This window comes from Lepidothrix coronata, unplaced genomic scaffold (assembly GCF_001604755.1).
Source record: "Lepidothrix coronata isolate B3197 unplaced genomic scaffold, Lepidothrix_coronata-1.0 Scaffold143, whole genome shotgun sequence".
NCBI lineage: Eukaryota > Metazoa > Chordata > Aves > Passeriformes > Pipridae > Lepidothrix > Lepidothrix coronata.
In genome coordinates, this window is record NW_016690323.1 from 1731218 (window position 1) to 1748469 (window position 17252).

Below are 17252 nucleotides of genomic sequence, written 5' to 3' on the forward strand. Positions count from 1 at the left end.
AAAAACAAACAAAAACCCAAATCCACCAAAACTCCACAAACCTTAGGCTCTCGCTGTAACTAGTTTGGTACACAAACCACCCTGTTACTAGAGAGCCAACCACTTATGGGTGTCGAGCACATAGCACACAGAGTTCTATGAGCAGATTATCCCAATAATGTCATCCAATGTAGACACACTGAATATCTCCCCATTGTACCAGGAAAAAGGAATAGAACTGGCTTGTCTCTAAGCCTTCAAGAGATGACTCCTTCAAACCTGCAGAGAGACCATAGGTTTGAGATTTTTATCTCCAATTTTTGTCTTAATCTTTCCTCCTTGCACCTTAAGCATTACTCACTTGATATGCTTTAAGAATAACATTTTGAGAGGCAAACACTTCTATGCTGTTCTTATTTCCCTCTTGCATATGTTTGCCTCATTTCAGCCAGCTTTTCAAAAGATAATCATCTACGTCAGAAATTCACTGAATCGTTGTGCTGTTTTCACAAAATCACAGAATGCTGGGGTTGGAAGGGACCTTTAAAGATTACCTAGTTCAACCCCTTGCCAGGGGCAAGGACACCTTCCACTAGACCAGGTTGCTCAAAGCCTCATCCAGCCTGGCCTTTAACACAACTTCTCTGGACAACTTGTGACAGTGTCTCATTACGCTCATCATAAAACAATTCTTCCTTATGTCCAGTCTGAATCTACCCTCTGTCAATTTATAACTGTTGCTCCTTGCCCTGTCACTACAGGCCAGGCTAAAAAGTTTGTCCCCATCTTTCTCACAAAGCCCACTTTATACATACCGAAAGGCTGCAATAATGTCTCCCCGCAGCCTTCTCCAGGCTGAAAAACCCCAACTCCATCCTTCTGATAATCTCTGTTGCCCTTCGCTGGAGCTGTTCCAATGGGTCCATGTNACCTTCCACTAGACCAGGTTGCTCAAAGCCTCATCCAGCCTGGCCTTTAACACAACTTCTCTGGACAACTTGTGACAGTGTCTCATTACGCTCATCATAAAACAATTCTTCCTTATGTCCAGTCTGAATCTACCCTCTGTCAATTTATAACTGTTGCTCCTTGCCCTGTCACTACAGGCCAGGCTAAAAAGTTTGTCCCCATCTTTCTCACAAAGCCCACTTTATACATACCGAAAGGCTGCAATAATGTCTCCCCGCAGCCTTCTCCAGGCTGAAAAACCCCAACTCCATCCTTCTGATAATCTCTGTTGCCCTTCGCTGGAGCTGTTCCAATGGGTCCATGTCCCTCCTGTGGGGGGGAGGGACAGAGCTGGATGCAGTACTCCAGGTGAGGTCTCAGAAGGGAAGGGTAAAGGGGCAGAATCACCTCCCTCAACCTTCTGGCCACGCTGCTTTTGATTCAGCCCAGGATGTGTGTTGGCTTTCTGGGCTGCAAGTGCACCTTGTCAGGTCATGCCCAGCTTTTCATCCACCAGTTCTTAGATGTGGGAGTATGGTGGTGTTTTTGCTTTTTAAGCCTGCACAGCAAGAGTCCTGAACCAACTGGCTGCCTTTTTTTAAAACTATGCCCTTCACCTATTTGTTCAGTATTACCCTTCCCCAAAAGCTATTGTTGGGTTAAATCAATGAGGTGCTGAAGGCTGCCTAAATTGGAGACGGAGTGTTAACACTATGAAGAGTACAGGCATTTCTGCTGTACTGAACACCTATTGAGGACATAACATGCTACAGACCTGAGTCATTTAAATGTCTGCAGAAAAAATCTTAGGTAAAGAACCAAACAGAGAATATTGCATCTAAAATCATGCCTTTAAAACTTCTGCAAGGTGAGAGACTGCTTATGCAGTTATAGTGGAGAAGAACATTCACTAAAGCCATAATTAAAAATTAGGTAATACTTCTTAAGCTTCCAATTTTAATGCACTCTGAAATGTAACACATTCATTCAGGTTATTCTGAAAATGTATACGCTTCATGATGTTAAGCATAATTACAATAATAAATACATTAACTTGCAGCTATGCAGGATAAGACAGAAGCTAATATTCCCATGCCATTTGTACATTTTTGTTTTTACCAATCAGCATAGCTTAAATTTTGTATTCTAAAGTATTTGCATGGAGTGGGATTAAGAAGGGAGACTATTTGTCTGGGGAATTTCAAACTAGCAAACTTGGCTATTAAGAGAATATAAATTATCTCCTGATTTGTTGCTAGACTAACAATTCCCACCATGGAGTTTCAAACAGTGATGAAAAACATGACTTAAAGACCAACAAGATCAAAATAAAAAAAGCAAAAAGATTTCTCTTAAGAGTGTTGTGGAAAAGAAGCAGGGTCTGCAAAGGTCCCTCCAGGGAAAGCAGCGTCTGGACCTGCCAGTATTTCTCATTTCGTAATGTCTGGAGAAGTGTTCGCTCTGAAGCCTAAGTCACTCTCATATGAGCACGCACCTGCTCCTGGGAGACACAGGAATTCACTGCTAATGAACTTGACACAGAATTTATGAGTGGTACATAAAAACACCTACAGAATTGGGGTATTCTGGAAACTTTCAGAGCTCCCACGAACTAAGTGTAGAGAAATTCAGGTCTCACATCTTCCTCATTTCACCATTCAAGTTCCTCTGTCTTTTGCAGAACTAAATCAGGCATTAGAGGTGGCTGCTGCGCATGTGCCTGTGCTATTCAGCTGTAGCCCCCACCACAGGGCTCTGTGAACCAGACTGATCCCAGCTGTGGAGAGAAGTAAGGCAGCAGAGCTAGGGAGAACCAAATCACCTGGGGAAAACACAGAATTGCCCAGTCACCTCGGGCCAAGTTATGTGCCCAACTTGGTGTCATTCTGCAAAAGGAAGCAGCACAACCTCACTGCAGCCACTGGCTCACAAACCTGGAGACTTCTTTCTACCTCCACTTGGCTCTGCAGAGTGAGTCATACAGACAATACGGACATGCACTTGCCCCCTCTTTCAGGCACTGACCGGAACTGCTGCACAAGTACACCTGTAGCTCCCAAAAGAGAAACCCTGACGGTGTCACACACAGCAGAGCCATTGAGAGGACATGCATCCACACAGCTTCTACCATCAGGAAACAATTTTCTTCTATAACAGCTTTTCCCCCTTTGACCTACAAGAGCAAGATTGTTTCTACTTTTTCTTCACCCTAAGAACCTCAAGCACTTCTCTAAGAAAGGACTTAGGTTGCCCTAAGTTTTCCCTATAATCAGTGGGAGGAAAGGTAGGCTGCATCTCCTGGAGATGAAAGGCTCTTCCTTGGGTCACTTACCTGACTTGTCTAAATTATCAGGAGTTCATGCAGGCCCAAATGCATAGAATCACAAAATGGTTTGGATTGAAAAGGACCTTTAAAGATCATCCAAGTCCAACCCTGCTGCCATGAGCAGGGACATCTATCACTGGATCACGTTGCTCACAGCCCCATCCAAGCTGAGCTTGAACATGCACCGGGATGGGGCATGTTCTTCTCGGAGCAACCTCTGTAAGTGCCTCACAACCCTCATTGTCAAAAACGTCTTCCTTATGTCCAATCTAAATCTATCTTCTTTCAGTTTAAAATCATTGACTTTTTTCCTGGCACTACGGGCCTTGGTAAAATGTCTCCATCTTTCTTAATAAGTCTCAGCTATACATTGAAAGGCTGCAATAAGGTCTCCTTGGAGTCTTCTCTTCTCCAGGCTGAACAACCCCAGCTCTCCGAGTCTTTCTTTGCAGGATAGGTGTTCCAGCCCCCTGACAATTTTCATTTAGATCTCTGGGAAAACAAGCATACAGCATATCTGAAGTAAGCATTCCAGATATTTCCACAGCACAACAGCCTCCTCATGCAGAAAGCTCATCAGCAGACAACATCTCTGTTACGAAAACTTCTGAATTATTGTAGGAACCAGAGATAAAAAGCATTCTGTCTAGCACTTCTACCCTACTCTTTCCTCTCCCAGCACAACATACAACCTGTACAGAGTCAAGAGGAAGAAAATGGGGGGTGGAACACCCCAAAAAAAAAAAAAAAAAAAAAAAAAAAAAGGGGGGAAGGGGCAAAAAAAAAACAAACAAAACCCAAAACAAAAACAAACAAAACCAAGGGAAAGCTGAAGTTAAAGTGGAAGATTAACCAGGACAATAAACAAGGTAAAGCAGAGAGAGGTTCCTTTACATAGTTTCTAATTCATCCTTTAATTTATTCTCCATCCTCCTTTCCTTTTCTTCTTTTCTGTTGTCTAACATTTCATCTCCTGTGAAGTCTCAGTGGTTTGCTGTGACCATAGATACAATGAGTTTGTATCAGAATTGCGTGAGAGTGGGTAAAAAACCCCAAACCTATGCTTTTTTCCAAGATGCCGTAGACTTCAGGCAGTTTTGTGGAGGTTTTATCACGTGTTTGCTCCAGGGGGTTGTGCCCAATTGCACCTTTCCTCTCTCAAACAAGACAGTACTGAGAAAAACAGTGCTCAAAAGTGAAAGGGAAAAAGGTCAGCAGAAGCATCCTGTCACTGTGAAAGGCTTAAAGCACAGCTATATTAGAAATGCGAGAGCCAGCACCTTTCAGAGAGGAAAAAAAAGAGTTTTACCCTTGTGGTGCTGGTTCCTGGCCCTGCAGAAACACAGGGGACCAGGAGCTCAGAGCTATGAGTGGTGACTGCATCTGTGAGAGCAGCTTTTCTGCTGTGTGTAGAACTTCCTGTGCAGAGTGCGATGCACAGCGCCTCATAACACAAGACAAGCCAGAAGAAAAAAAAGAAAAAACCAAACAACAAGAAAAAAACCCTCCAAACCCCTTTACCCATCCAATCTCACTGCCCATACAACCTTTCTACTCTTCCCAACCCTAAGTAATGTCCCCCTCGGGCTGAGAGCCTCTATATTAAAGAGTACATAATACAGAAACTTTTTTTTGCACACGGCAAAGACATCTCTACTCAATGCTGGCTAGTCAGTGAACACAGTCTAAGGGAAAAATCCAATATTCTGGGAGCTACACTGTCATATGAGGAAGAAAAGAGCATCAAATCAGATAAAAAGGTTGAAATGTATCCGCAGTTTCAGTTCTAAAATAATTTTGATGTGGAAAGTACTTGGTTCTCTAAAATCTGATGCTGGGAGAGACAGTATTTAAGTTCTAGCTATGTTATAATAAAGTGCATACCTTCAGAAATCATGCGATCTACTTAAAAAACATTACTTTTATGTGGGTTTTTTGTGCACTTGTAAAAAGTTGTTTAACTGAACGCCAGAGTTGTCTCAAAACCACAGAGATCCACAAGTGTACTGAAATGAAAAAATTAATAATTAAAAAGATTTTACAACAAAAACTCATCACGTCAAGTAATGTGACAATTATCTGCCCAAAAAGATATTCCTGGAATTGCACGACTTTGATGCCCAATCTGCCCGCTTCTCGCACTCACATAAAAACTCCCACACTTGTAGCTGTGGAAAATGAAACAGCGGACTTCAGCTGTCGCTGTGATGATATCCTAACTCTCATGGCTACAATTCATGCTTTAAGAGTTCAAGTACCACTTTCTGTTGAACGAATTAACTTCTGGTCTTTACTCTCAGGTGTTTAAGAAGGGGCTGGGATGGATAGCAAAGCCAAAAACATAGATGCAAGGGTATGCTCTTGGGAAGAGAGTTGGTTACTCAGTGGCTGCCTGGGGCAGACAGCAGAGTTGTCATCTCTGGGTGCATCTGCTCCCCAGCTCGTGGTTTAACTGACAGGAAGCACAGCCGAAGACACCAGGACCCAGCAACGAGTGTTTCCTGCCTGCACAAACAGGTCTGCCCCCCACGCACGCATATCCTCCTGCACAGGCTATGGCGTCCCATGAGGGGCAGAAACTCTGTGACACCTTCTGAAAAAAAAACCAACCAAAAAAAAAAAATGAAGTAAATTAAGCCCACGCACAGAAAGTCAGCCAGCAGTAATCATGTCAAGCGTATTGAAATGTGGCCCCAGAAGGCCACCAAAGCAGGGTATAAAATACTGGTGGCCCATTTTCATCTGGCATGGCCCAGGACAACAGGCAAGCCAGCTCCGGAGGTTTTAGAGTCTGGTCTTCCTCAAATAAGCTTGTACACTGCCAAGAAACCAAGTTACTTTACTTAACAGGCAAAATACTTTAAGATTTCCCCCTTAAATCTTCAGAAATTAACTACAACCAGTAGCAAAAAACCCACTGTCAAATACGACATCAGCATTTTCTAGGACCACCCCTAGAAAAGGGGACAGGTTAAATGATCTACAGAGTTTGTCCAACACTAATACCTAGAGTAACACACCTATCAGTGTTGAACTGAAATGCTGAAGAAGCATTTTGCACCCACATGGTAAGCACAAAAACCAACTGCTAGACAAAGTAGAACTTCAGTGAAAAGCAGAAACTCCAGCACAGCTATAATTTCTATGGTATCTGTATGTGAAACAATATGCTATATGCAGCCCCTCTATAAGTATTCTGCTCAGTCTTAGGTTTCCCCATAATATCATCTGTCAGAAAACATCTTCTCCTTAGTCAGCCTAAAAACTATACTTTCAGGTAGGATTAGAAATTATTAAGATGGCTTCATATCCTTCCTCCACCAATGGCCAACTGGTGGTATAAAACTGAGGAAAACTAATTTTGAGCTGTTCTCTGCAGACCAATTAAAGCAATGGAAGACATGTCACTTGTGTGATTAAGTTGGAAAATATATCAACTAATAGATAGTTAGCAAATTTAACACTATCACGTACTGCTATAGTCTAGGAGCATTTTCTATATAAACTTAAAAGCAGTAAAAAAGTCTGCATTGGATTTCACGGAGCTTCCGCCACATTTTACCCTTCACGGAAATGAGGTGCTCCACCCTAACCTGCTCTCCATCCCCAGCTCAGAACTGTTCAGAATAAAAATGCCTTCACATGGTGACTGGCACTGTTAGTAGACACAAAGTCAGAGATCTGCAATTTCCTGTAAATGACGGAGCTCTAAATTCTCATTTCTAGCTTAGAAACCTATTCCGCAAGTAGGTTCCTCTGATAGATCACACTTTGTTTACAGCTTTCACATGCTCCCATCTGAGCTCTATGACCACCTAGGTTATTCCACGGAACTTCAGCTGTCCACTACTTCAAAAGACAAGACTACATCCCTGCATGTCACTGGGTGTTTGACCCCTACATGCCTTGAAAGTCAGAACGAAAGCCCTAAACTAGGACCCATCAGACACTAAGAGAAAACTCGCTTCGGCAGCATTTCTGACATCCACTTAAGACGCATGTCCCACCCTTGACGAGTACTCCCAAGCAGCCAAGAAATTTAAAAAAAACAGATACAAAAAAGTAATGATTGTACATAAGCCTTTCTGAACAAAAAAGCCTTGCAGCATGATCTGAGACTTACTGAATTTTGCTGGATTGGCAAATGGAGAACTGAAAAAAAAAAAGTATTTTCCATCTCAGATTCCAACAATCCTATGTAGCCAACAGCATTTTGGAGATCTGCTTCTTACTTTTTAAGTCACGTTGGTCATATCTTGCAACGTGTACTGGCAGGATTCAGTGTTTTCCTGGGAAAACCAGGGTGGCAGATGCTGTAACTGGTCCAGAAACAGTTTACTCTCAAGCTGGATATTCGTTTTAACCCTGAAAGTTCATCTGTGTCCTGCTACAGAACAATAGATTTCATCACAGCAAACATTTCAAAATTATTATACATATTTATTTTCATGGTGTATTACTACTGTACTAGCTCTAAGCATAACACATACAAAAAGTTACATTAACAAGCATAATGATATCTATTATATTGATTATACATTATTAAATTAGCCAGAAATTTATTCCTCAGGACTGCTGCTGCATGGCACCAGCAAGGCACCTGCATGCTCCAAACAGCCTGCCCCTGCATTTATTCTTCTGACTCAATTACAGCTAATGCGGGAGGAGTGGTCTCCACAAAACTGCTTTTCCTGCAGAACAGCTACGAGCTGACTTGTCTCATGTCTCTGCAACTAGTAGCCTCACTGCCTCGCTATCAGTGTGCTTTCTGGGGACGTAGGAGGGACCACACCTCACCAAACAACTATGAAAAGAGAAGAGCATAAGCGAAACCGAGCTCATCGACAACCACCATAGAGGTTCCCCGGACAGCAAGAAACAAACTGCCTTGATGGGTTTCTATTTGTTTTAACCAGCTACAACAGAGGGGAACATTATTTTTAATTCTACTATGTCCCTTTAATAAACACCCCAAAGAAGACATTTTCCAGATAACTGAGGAATTTTTTACAGTGTTGACTTACTAAGCAGAGCACAATAACCAGCTATTCTGTTTGCACTACGAGGCAGTACAGTGCAATGAGTTAATAATTTATCACAGCATTGCTCACAGCAACTGACCATAATCAACTTGTAAAAATCTTCCTCATTCTCACATTTTTTGTCTCAACTAGAATATAGCATCCTTAGAACTTCAGGTCTATCTGAACACTTTCTAGCTGAGGTCAGAGTTTTAATCTTCCCAAACACCTACTTTCCTCTTGGATTGTTTAAGGCTCAGAGCAAAGGTCATCATTTCATTTCAATAACCTGATTTGGCAGACAGGAATAACTAGAATATTTTTAAACAAAGTAAGAAGTTAACATTCTTTCAAAACTGCAGCAGTGCAGTTCTCATCCCTGCGTTTCCTTCCCCTTCTCCTTCCAGAAGGAAAAGGAACAAAAAAGCCCAAGTTTCTCCCTCCACCAAAAGCTTTTATTTGCACATGATCACCAAATAACAAGCAAACATCTTTTCCTCCCATTTTACATTACTGAGACTTATGCCTCTACATAATTTTGAGCAATATCTAATTTATTAGTTAACACACTCTTCTTCTCATTCAGAAGCATATAGCTGTGGTTTTCAGACAATTCATTTGGAAAACAAGCTTTTAACAGAGTTTTGATGTGGAGTGTAGAAAAGAGTTAGTTAACCACCATAATTATCACTTTGTTGAAGGTTTGGCCATGGAAAATGGTCCTCTTCATTATCACCCTTATTTCTCAACCCCAGCTCTTACAACCTCCACAGATCCTCCACTTCAAAATCGATCCCTAACCTGGTTCAGCCAACCAGCCTAGCAACTTCCTGTGGTGTGGACATCTGACCTACCAACTTGGCTCATCTCGGCTGAACAAGATAAGGAAGGGGTTGCTCACACAGTTTGGACTGCAGATTTGAGGGGAGGACAATAAAGTACTAGGAAACAACCTATGCTGTCAGTGAGGAAAAACAAGGGTGGCACTTAAGTAGCACCGAGGTAGCTGGATAAGCGCTCCTGCCAAGGAATGATCATGCCTACCTCTGACTGTTTCACTAAAGGCACATTTTAAATTAGATTAGACCGGTACAAGTTTATATGCTCACAAAAACGTATGTCTAGAATTTAAATTGCAACTTTACCTCAACTACTGCAGCTTACTCTCGAGTCTTACCTAAGGGCAAGCTAAGGGCCTGGGCAGATGCTAAATGAGCTGTTTAAGGATTTACAACCCATCACCTCCAGGACAGTTCATTATCCAAGTAAAACCTGCTTGGCCAAAACTCCCTTTTGTGCTTCAGGGCACATCCACGTAAACCATCCCTAACGGGATGTGCCACCAAGCCACCATGGATGTTACAGACACTGCCTGCACTTAGGAGCGAAAAAGAGCAGCTGGTGTGAGGCTGAGGAACCTTCAGTGCGCACATAAGCTCTGTAAACACACGGTGTGTGAAGATACCAGAGGCAGCATCGAGGTGCTAGCATCATTCTCCCATCTAGCTGGTAAATACCAGGCTTGTTCACGACAGACAGCGTAACAGGTTCTCCCAAACCAGTCTCTGTCAGAAAGCAAGCTGCTTTCTTCCCATAGTGGAGATTTCACCCCATCTAGAGATCCCCATATAAGGCAGCAAAATTAACCCACAAAACTTCCCATTATTTTTTTTATTTCTTTTTTTTCCCTGCCATGTTGCAGCACATATGGATCAGTGATTCTGGGTTTCTTCTCTCAGGGCATTATTTTACTTAGCTAGCTATTTGCTAGTAATGTAGTAATAACTATAGTAATAACTTCTAACACCTCTCCCCTCAAATGCACACATTTTAAATTACCATATATCAATAAATGCCATCACAGCTTTTCTGTTTATGAAGTCTGGAAGTACAAATTAACAAAATGCTTCCTAAGTCCACCTGAACACAAGAGAAGCTCTAAACATTACAAATATCAGAATCTGGATACAAAATGTACCCTTTCTAACCATGTGGCTACAAAAGTATTAAACTTTTTCTGCAAATATCCCTATTATTGTGAAACAAAACATTTGCAAGTCCAAGCTCTTATCTCGTAGTTTGGCAAAAGTTTTCCAACATTCTTCTTAGTTTCTTCTCAGGAAATCCCTCCATGGTCCATTTTTAAATGGTCTAAATTAATGGCTTTCTATATAAGAATCACAGAATTATAAAGTAGTTTTGGTTGGAAGGGGCCCTTAAAGGTCATCTAGTCTACCCCCCCTACATTGACCAGACACCCCCAACTAGATCAGGTTGCTCAGATTACAGCCCCTTCAGACAAATTAAAATTGTATTTCACTTAGTTGCTTCAAAAGCAACTTATTTCTCTGTTGCTTTTAACTGATACTAAAAGAAATATTTTTTCCACAGAAAAGGACCAGTACTTTTTAAAATGCCACAAGCTATCCTCAGTAGTCAAACTTCAGACTATTTCTCAACACAGAAAGTTTCATTTTCATTCATATGCCTAAACCACTATTTTGTAAAGAAAAAAAAAACCAAATAGGCACTTCCTCTCTACAGTTCCTTCTTTTCTCTTTTTGAAATAAATAAAAGTTGGTCGTTTTTTTTTAAAAAAACCAAACAGCAGTAGCACTCTCAGTAGCACATCACCAAGACACCTGGAGTCCTTTCCTGGGCTCACAGAGCCCTCAACAAGCTGGCTCAGAGGCACTGCGAGACAGGGAAGCGAATGTGTGCAGTTTGCCACCCTTTGCCCTCCATGGCACGTAAGCTTCATAATTATTTTCTTGATAACTAATACTCTCACTTGCATGCTTAGTTTACAGGCATCGTGACAAAGCTTGAATAGCTACAAAAAGTAAATAAGTTTAAAGAGACTCTGGAGAGGGAGGAGAATAACAGCACAGAACAGCAAAGTACCAAGGGAATGGGAGTGGATAATGTAAACACCACCTCCAAGGGCAATGTCAGCAAATTCTGTCTTCAGCAGACAATGTGCAAGCCCTGGTGCCTTCAAGACACAGTCATCATGAAAGTGCTTCCTAAGAGGATCGTCTTCTGGTTGGAAAGATAGCCTCCACTAAAAACAAACCATGTCATTGCATCTTTGGGACACTATTCTCATTAGCTCCAAAATTATGTAGTGCAGCACATGTAGCACGTACAAAGAGGAGAAAACTAACAGTATCCTTGTCAACTTGCTTTTAACTTGAAATTGAGTCTGGTTGAAAGAGCAAGTTAAACATTAATTTTCTAACAGTAGTCAGCTCTGGGTATCACAAATTGTAACTGTAGTTTCACAATCGTATTTTTCTGCTTCTTTCCCTAGCTGCAACATAAAACTGGATAAACATCAAGTCAGCCAGGAAGTGGAGAACAGCAGAAGTGACTTGATATGAAGACTACAAAAGCAAGGTAGTTTTCTTCTAACCTGTCAGCTTTATTAACTCTGTCAAAAGATCTCATGAAGAACACAAGTAACTTTACAGGAAGACGCAGCATGACAAAACAATATATGCAGTCACAACATATAAACGTGTTTCTTTCAACAGCAGATATCAATTTGAATCAACCAAGCTCACCCCTTTCTTCCAATTCTGAACCTCAGTGTTGTGTGGGATGACATTTACACTGAGCCCCCCTATGAAGTCAAACCACAACCACGCAAGAAGGTGAAGCAAATGTGGAAAGAGCTCACAATTGAAGCGATGAGACCATTAGTACACTAATGGTAACATTCAAGAAGTGCAGAACATTCCCCTCAAAATAAAAAATGTACTTGATATATTCACACAGAAATGTTGACGATGAGTTAAATATAGGGTGTTCTAGAAATAGACTAAAATGTCTAATTATAGAAGCAGACAGTGACATTCAATCCATCTAAAACCAACTCTTTCCCACAGTTTCCAACCTACGCATCTAGTATTCCTAATTCTAGCAAATTATCTTAACCATAATATCCTTTTCCCCAATACAGAGAGAAATATTTTTTACATGCAAATTTAAGAACTGGAGGTTCTTTCCAGGCTAACAAAACTACTATCAGTTTCACATTCAAGCCTGAACATAGTATAAGTCACACGTGACCCAAGATGAGTGCTCTCTTTAAGGACAAATAAATGACCTGAGCTTGAGCCCTCTGAAGATAGCTGGTTGGCAGTTAAGGCCCAAAGCACATCAAGGTAAGAATGCATAAAGTTTAGACCCTATCTAATGGGATCCTTTCACAAACACTGATGGAGTGGGAAGCTTTGCCACAGGACTGGCACACATTAAGAGATAAATCATTTTTATCTCTACACAATTAATCACATTGGATCGGGAAAGTGAAAATGTCTAGAGCCCTTCACATGGCTGCTGCGGACTTATGCTAAGAAAAAGACTTAAAATTGCAGTATGTATAGTCTCTGTCAACTAATTTATCTGTGGAGAAACATTTAAGTAAGATTTAAGAAAGCACCATTTAAGTAAGATTTAAGGAAGCAAATAATCTCTAAAAACACATCAGTGGCATTAAAATGATAAGCACAGTAAATCACTGGCATATGGTAGCAAAGTTTCAGCACTTATGGTGCAGATTGTAACCAAGGCTGGAAAGGTGAACTCCACCTCCTGCCACTCCTGTGCTGAATCACCCCAGCCGGGGAAAGTCCTTGCTCCTCCTCACACACCCAACAAACTCCAGCAAGTTACCAAAACTATCAGTGAAAACAATGAAGTCTACAAGTGAAAGCTGCAAAATTTTTGCTAACACTTGTAAGAAGTGAAAGATGTTTTGGAGATCAAAGTTTCTCCTCTGATACAAAGGGAAATCCTCCATTTTTCTTAAATAGTCTTTCCTATCAGCTCACCAAACACAGTCCTACTGTAGTTCCCTCCCTTGGATATGGCTGTGCTGAAAGAGAGAAAACGGTACTCTTATACACCTCATGTATTTGGGGTTTTTAATACATAAAGTGTCCAAAGAGTAACGCACACGACTGAAGTACGAGTTTGCAGCAATACCAAAATATCAGGCTATACCAGGCCAACAACATTCTTCATATATGGACGTTTACTTCTTTATTTTTCTCATTTAAGTGCCAAGACCACGGACTTGACAATTCTAATATTCAACAGATGAAAAAAGAGCGCATTAGAAAACAGACACTTTCATAAAAGCATGGATTGGAAATAATGTTCAAGCTAACTGCCATCTAAAGATACCATCACTCCCACGGCTCATCTCTCAACAACCACAAACTCAATCCAAACTGAAAGACTCCTGCCTTAGGGTGTGCGAGGAGGAAATACTATTTCTTTATTTTGGGGGTTTTTTGGGGGAGACAAACACAGGCATACAAATTAAAAAAAACTAACAACGTTTCTCTGTAACTTCAAATCCACTTCTCTGCCTGCTAGAAGATCTGTCCAAGCTGTCATCTGTAAGTCCTGGAGGACTTTCAAATCACTTTTTTCTAGCTCCACCACTATACTGCAGATGCTTCTGCACAGCAGCAAGAGAGCCCAAACATGGCAGCTTTTGCCTTCAAAGAGGAACTACTTCTCTGTGAAGCCCTGATCAAGAGAAAGTAGCAGCAGCTCTTTACCCTTTAGCACACAAAGACGTCTGCCCAAGATAAGCATCTGCAGCTTGAGAGCTGACTTAAAAACTTAAAAACTCAAGTTTTTAAGGCTGAATGTCTCAACAGGGTCCAATGCAGAAGAAAGAAGGGGAGAAAAGAGATAAAGAAAGGGAGGGTCATGTTCTGCCAGTTCCAAGCATGGAACCCTAAGATCTGAAAATAAATGTCGTGATGAGAAAAAGAAAGATGCAAACACGTTTAAGAATTTTTCAGGAAAAAACTTCTATCACTAACTCGGAACACTTTTTTCCAAGTGGTTCCTCTGTAGTTTTACCAGTTCCTCTGCGATTTTTCAACGTGAAACAACGCACCAAATACATCTCCCAAACCCTTGCAAAACTTGTCGCTTTTAGAAAGAAAAAAAGGCAAAATTTAGAATAAAAAGATGGTGGAAACACACTGTACTGTAAGATGCAGAAGGCAGATATGGGTGAACACCGGAAAGGCTGAAGACAAGAGACAGCCTCACCCAAAACATGATCATTTACTTCATGGTTGCCTCTCTCTCTACCTCCCCTGCAACCAATCACAGTATTAAGCAAGACTCCATTATACTTCTCAGATACAGGCTCCATACAGTAAATGACCCTGGACAGTATTCCCCTGTGCACAACAGTTCGAGTGCCCTGTCATTTAATTTTCAGTAAGAAGATATTGAATCTGATTTTTCAAGTGAAAGACTGAAATACAGGGTCCAAAGCTATATACTCAGACAAAACTTTTAAAGAAGAACATTTCTGTTCAACAAAGAAGGTGAAAACACCGATTCTTTTTCAAAATACTGTGCTAGAGTTCAGAAGTACATAATTAGGTGAATCAAGGTGGTTTTCATCCACCGAAAGTTTAAGAAGCAATTTGACACACCGCAATTACCTCCAGGATTTTCTTCTCCCGTTAAAAGTACCACTAAGCCCATTTTATAATTGGTCTGCCATGTACACCATCCCCACTGCTTTCATTTTTTAATCATTTTCAGGAAAAGGTGAGTACCTGCCCACATAACAATTTAACCCCTATTTTAAGACGACACCGCGGCGGCTGCCGTTGAACGAGTCTGTTTCGGCAGAAACAGAACCTCAGTGTAAGGTCGCGGGCGCAGAGGGTGATCTGTCTCTGCAATGACAAGCCTGCCATTTTAAAGTCGCTCGGGACCACATCGGGCGAACAGCAGTGGAGCAAAGGTGCTCAAAGCCGCAGCGCTGACAGCCAACACTTAGCCCGAATCCCTCTGTACCGTGCTCTACTCCAAGCCAACCTGGCCCAGGTAATAGCAGCTTCGGAATAAACAAAATTCGTCTGCTGACCAGTCCGCTGAGCGGCGGCTGGAGGGCTCGGGCCGGCAGCCTGCCTGACACCTCCGCACGCTTCAAAGGCGACAAAACTATAAAACACAGCAGAATTACAAACCAGCTGCCACACTCGTGCAGCACGCCGTTCAGAGCAGCACAGTGGCAGCCGGGGTGCCCTTTGCCCGCAGCAACAGGCTCAGCTTCAGGCAGCTTACCGCGCTGCTGCCCCGAAACGTCCCTTTACTCACGGTCTAGTTTATATTTTGGTTTTTTCCCCCGGTGCTGCGCTTTGCCAGAAGTTCCCTTTTCCCCCGCAGTGCTCTTCCGACGGCTGCGGAGCGCTGCCCCGGGCGCGGCCGCACGTCGAGGCGGCAGAGCCGCCGCCAGCAGCCCCGGGTCGCCGCGTCCCCCCCGCCCGACTGTCCCTCCCCGGGGAGCACGTACCGCTCGGCCGCGGGGCCCGCGGCACCGCCCCGGCCTCCCCGCAGCTTCGTGCAGCTAAAATGGCTCCTGTCGAGAGGGGAAGTGGTGCCCGAGCCCCGGCCGGTGACTCACCGCGGGGCCGGGCGGCTCGGCTCGGAACGACACGACACGCCCCGGGCGGCGGCCGGCGCTCCGCCGGGCCCGGCCCGCAGGTGGCGGCGGCCCCGCTGCGCTGCCCGGCCCGTGCCGGCCGTGGGTGCGGGGAAAAGGGCAGCGCCGCGGCTGGACAGGGGCCGGCGGCGGCCTCGCGACCCGCCTCGGCTCGGCCCGGCTCGGCTCCCTCGTGTGCGGAGCGTGCCCAGCGCGGCCGGGCCGTCCCGCCCGGCTGCCCGCCGCTGCCCACACCTCGGATCCTTACGAAACATCCCACCCCGCTCCCCTTCATGAGTAATAATTCACAGAATCAATTAGGTTGGAAAAGACCTCTGAGATCATCGAGTCCCACCTTTGACCCAATACCACCATGTCAACTAGATCACAGCACTATGTGACACGTCCAGTCTTTCCTTAAAATACCTCCAGGGATGGCGACTCCACCATGGAGTGGCAGCTCATTCCGATATCTAATCACCCTTTCTGTGAAGAAGTTCTTCCCTATGTCCAACCTAAACCTGCCCTGGAGCAGCTTAAGGCTGTCCTTTACTCTCATTCTAAATTAAATAAACAAACACGTTTCTGTGGAATATTTGGTATTTTATACCAATGTCATCTTGCTCACACCGAATTGGTTATCCTCTGAAAAAAAAGCGAAACTCGGGAGGGCCTAAATTGCTCAGAGAAATTTAAAGTGCAGTTCCCAATGGAGCACTGACAGGCAGCCAATGCCAGAGCCAAGGTTCTCAGCATCCCCAGTAAATTTCTGATATGCTTTTCACATTCTTTAAACAAACCTCTGTGCCTAATAAACAATACCCTGAAAGCCACCCAGCCCACAGCAGTGTAAAGGCTTGGGATGGGCTCTGCATACACACTGGGCACTCCGAAAGGCCTGACAGACATGTAATCTTAAAAACATGGCACAGAGGGTGAGGACGGAGTTACTTCCACCTTGTTTTGTGGCATGGGTAAGTACACACTCTGTTTGCAGGTGGCATGTGCATTGCTTTTTCGCAAATTCCCATTAGGGCAGAGTCCAAAGCAGCATGCCAGCTGTAAGGGAAGGCATGGCACAAGGACCCAAGCACATGCAGCAGACGAGAGGGTATAACTGCAGGCCAAGAAACTGGGAAGCAAGGAAGCAGCAGAGGCAACCTTCCAATGAGCAGGGAAGACCTGAGTAAAAGCCTGAAAACTACTTCTAGCAAACACACTGAAATAAATCCAATATGCTTAAGCACAGCTATCATTAACGCTCCCAGTAATAATTAAACAGTAGTCCCACAAGTAATGTGCTGAGCAAAACTCACTGTTTTATGGACATTAAATATAGCCAGTAGTTGGAGATATTAATTACCAAGAAGAAAGTTTCTGGGTTACTTTCAAGTAATTTAGTCCCTAAGATACCTGCATGGCACTTTAAGGTAAAATTCATGGCTGGGCTTTGTGAACGAAGATTTGGGAAGGCTCTATCCACATTTGTTACAGGCACGCTGGT

At 43.1% G+C, this 17252-nt stretch overlaps 1 protein-coding gene across 5 annotated transcripts in view; it reads right to left on the reverse strand.

The window, feature by feature from the left end:
- The window catches only part of ELF1 (E74 like ETS transcription factor 1), an 84288-nt gene that overhangs the window by 49347 nt on the left and 17689 nt on the right, over nucleotides 1-17252 (reverse strand). Inside the window, exon 1 of one of the 5 annotated variants that reach the window (XM_017827817.1) lies at nucleotides 15620-15745. The exons of 2 other annotated variants lie outside the window; for them this stretch is intronic. The gene's annotated coding sequence lies outside the window, so the exon portion shown is untranslated. Of the gene's footprint in view, nucleotides 1-794; nucleotides 818-15423; nucleotides 15449-15619; nucleotides 15746-17252 lie in introns of those variants that run through there. 2 more of the 5 variants (XM_017827822.1, XM_017827823.1) reach the window with 2 other exon arrangements.